At 36.7% G+C, this 3771-nt stretch overlaps 1 pseudogene; it reads right to left on the bottom strand.

Annotated features, from left to right (window-relative positions):
* Positions 1 to 1644: 1644 nt before the first annotated feature.
* Positions 1645 to 3379, bottom strand: LOC140713168 (phosducin-like protein 3 pseudogene; annotated as a pseudogene).
* Positions 3380 to 3771: the final 392 nt, after the last annotated feature.

Genomic DNA, 3771 nt, shown 5'->3' with positions numbered 1-3771 from the left:
CACCGTGTTAGCCAGGATGGTCTCGATCTCCTGACCTCGTGATTCGCCGGTCTCGGCCTCCCAAAGTGCTGGGATTACAGACTTGAGCCACCGCACCTGAATTCAGATCATTCGCAGTGAGATTTCAATTGCTGGAGATGGTGGCATTTCCATTCTTAATTACCAGTGACCTCCTCTTACTTATTGATGTTAACTACCGGCTTTTAATGTCATGCCTATCATTGATCTAGAAGCCAAATGCAATCTCTTCAGTTTGGGTAAGATTCTGAACCTACATTGCTTTGGATGACATTATTACACATAAACCTTAAACATATTCCTCCTAATGACACCAACTCATAGTCTGGAAACTCCGGCATAGCTTCTATTGTAGACATAGCAGAGAAAATATCCTGAGTTTTATATTTCTAAGTTTTTTCACCTCTTTAGCAGAATAAATTTGTGCATGTTTCTCCTGATATTCTGTATTCAGGAGAGGATCTGTAGAAAAATTTTGCTTGATTCCTTTGAAAATAATTTCTGGTGAAATTTTAAAAAAATTCTATTAATTCTAATGTGTATCTCTATTGTATTAATCTTTTAGAAATAAGTAAGATCAAATGAACAATCCAAGGATTGATTGTCTCACATAATTTATTAAACTATTACCAAATAGTGATCCAGTTGACTATTTCCTCTTCTTAAAAATTCATCCTCAGAGGCCAGGCACAGAGGCTCACACCTGTAATCCCAGCACTTTGAGAGGCCGAGGTGGGCAGATCACCTAAGATCAAGAGTTCTAGACAAGCCTGGCCAACGTGATGAAACCCTGTCTCTAGTAAAAATACAAAAATTAGCCAGGTGTGGTGACAGGCACCTGTAATCCCAGCTACTTGGGAGGCTGAGGCAGGAAAATTGCTAGAACCCAGGAGGCAGAGATTGCAGTGAGCCGAGAGCCTTGTACTCCAGCCTGGGCAACAAGAGCAAAACTCCATCGTAAAAAAAATAATAATAATTAATTAATTAGTTAATCCTCATCACACATCATAAAAATCCTACAATATTGAACATCTAGGGATATTACGGTATAACTTGTGGTCTTAAATTGTAAATTCTAGGGAACTAGTTATAATCAGTATTTAGATTATATAGCTGAATCAGACTTTAGAAATAAACTGTCCTAATTTCTTCATTTTATAAATAAGGAAGCTAAAGTTTTGTGTGAGTTAATGATTGCCCCAAATCATAGTTAGTGAGGGAGATGGCTTCAACTTGATAGTAAACTTTTTCATTTTGGGTCTAAGTATTTTACTGTCAAATCATATATCCTCTTTGACTAATCCTTTTAGAAGATAATTGATCAGAGAATGTGTGTGGTGCCATTTTCAGACATTTAGAGCTATGTTACTGATTGTTGGCAGGTACTATCAATTACTATGCAGATAGCTGAATATCATTACAGTATATCACCAATTCAAACATTGTGTGGCAATATAAACTCAATGTCTCATCTGGAAAATAATAATCTGTTAAATATAAAGTCTAAATCATTAATTAGACATGCTGGGAAGAGGTATGGAGCATAGAAAAGACATAGTTTGTGGGGGAAGAAATGTTTAAATTTTAAAACTAGAATCAATCCTTAAATATATATTATTATTTATATTTTATTTTATTTTATTTTTTTTATTGATTGAGATACAGTTTATTTGTGTATGCTTATATATTTCCAAAAAAATTAATTCAATGTCCTCTTACAAATCAAAATTAGTTAACAGGGCAGGCACGGTGGTTCACACCTGTAATCCCAACACTTTGGGAAGCCGAGTTTGGGGTTAGGAGTTTGAGAACAGCCCGGCCAACATGATGAAACTCTACTGAAAGTACAAAATCAGCCAGGCATGGTGGTGCACGTCTGTAATCCCAGCTCCTCAGGAGGCTGAGGCAGGAAAATTGCTTGAACCCAGGAGGCGCAGGTTGCAGTGAGCTGAGATTGTGCCACTGCACTCCAGCCTCAGCTACACAGCAAAGCTCTATCTCAAAAAAAAAATTAGTTAACAGTCTGAGATGAACAATTTTAGCAAGGAAACACATTTAACCAAATATGGCAGGAAACTGGAACCTTTCAGTTATTGCTTCGATACGGGAATGTTTCACAAAAATTGTCTGTTTCTTCAATAAATACTAAGATTCTTTTGTCCTAGAGGGCATTCCTGTATTTTGAGTTAATAATCTCATTGCTCTCTTTATAAAATAAAAATAAACAATGTATCTATAAGGCTTAGTTTGCAATTTTCCACTGCATAATTTATTCACATTTAAAACTAAATTTTTTATAGTTATATGTCAAAAAATAGTGACTAGGTTTTATGGCTTAAAATATAAATGAGGAAAACAGACATTTGCCATACAAATGGCTTGTTTTAATTTTTTTAGAGGAAATACTCTAATTAAAAAAAAGAGCTCCAAAATATTTAACAGAATTTCCAGCAATGATTATTTCTAAAATGTAAAGATTTGAAACATAATTTATACAAAACTAAAAAACAGAAGGATTCATTCTTGCTTTTTCCTTTTTTAAAAAATCCAGACAATTTGTCACAAGAAAGTTCGGCATGTTGATAGCAGCTGTAGCCTCAGTCACCCTCGGAACTGCTGCCCCTCCTCATGAAGACAGAGCGCCGCACTGAGGACAGCAACACGTCTTCAATCGGCTTCCTGGGGTTTTCCTCCAGGTCCGTCATAATTGCTCCAGATTCAGACAGTTTCCATTCCAATTCATCTCTTGTCAGGTTCATGCTGCCAAACACCAGAGGACCAATAAACTGAGCCTTGATATCTCCTTCCAGGTAAACAAATATCGTGGGCAGATTCCTATCCGGATAATTGGGTATGCAGGTTGTTGAAATGGCTTTGATAAATTTGACATCAGGAAACTTCCTGGCAAGTCCACTGAGGTGCTGATTTATCAGGGCACACAGGGGAATTCCTTGTTTGTAAAGGTGCAAGACGACCCACATGCCCTCGCCAGCTTTGGTAACTTCTTGAACATAATCCTTCCCTGAGATCTCTAAAACTTCTCCAAATTTATTCTTCAGTTTAGTTGCTTTCCACTCAGCCAGTCTCTGCCGTCTGTACATTTCAATAGCACGTTCATCCTCCTCATTAAACTCATCTTCATGATCCTCCAGCTCTTCCAAAGTCATATCTTCATATGTTTTCACCACTGACTGCTGGAGGATGTGCTGCTCCTCATCTGACTCCTCTTCCAGTTCTTTCAGACTTTTCTTGGGGGGTAAGATACCCTTTTTGCGTAAGATGTCATTCCACTCAGTGTCTGCGTTGGGGTCCTGCATCTTGTTTCCAGGTGCTCAAGCCAGCTGTGCCCTATTTATATTTTATTTTATAATATTTACGATACAATATTCTTTCTTAACAATAATAATGGTAAACAAAAATGGTAATATTTACCATTTTTGAGAGACTACTAAGGGCCAGGTTTTATTACATCATTCAAGAAATTTACAACAACCAATGTAGATGTAATTGTCCTCCTTTTACAAAAAGAATATTAAAGTGCAAAAGGACTAAATTGCTAACTGGGAGAAATAGAATAAAAACCTAGGTATGCTTAATAGCCACTACATCTACCCCAAATAAGTAACTAACTCTTCAATGTTTTCAATATATTATTCTTTCTGCCCACGTAAGTTTGAATCTTCTGGAAAGAAAATGCCAAAACAGAGTTTGCAGCAGAAGATATTTATTTGGAGTAATGCGTGTGAAAGGTAA

The sequence above is a fragment of the Chlorocebus sabaeus genome, chromosome 13, assembly GCF_047675955.1.
Source record: "Chlorocebus sabaeus isolate Y175 chromosome 13, mChlSab1.0.hap1, whole genome shotgun sequence".
NCBI classification, from domain to species: Eukaryota; Metazoa; Chordata; class Mammalia; order Primates; family Cercopithecidae; genus Chlorocebus; species Chlorocebus sabaeus.
Note: the sequence above shows the minus strand (reverse complement) of the source record. Positions and strands in the feature narration are given on the sequence as shown.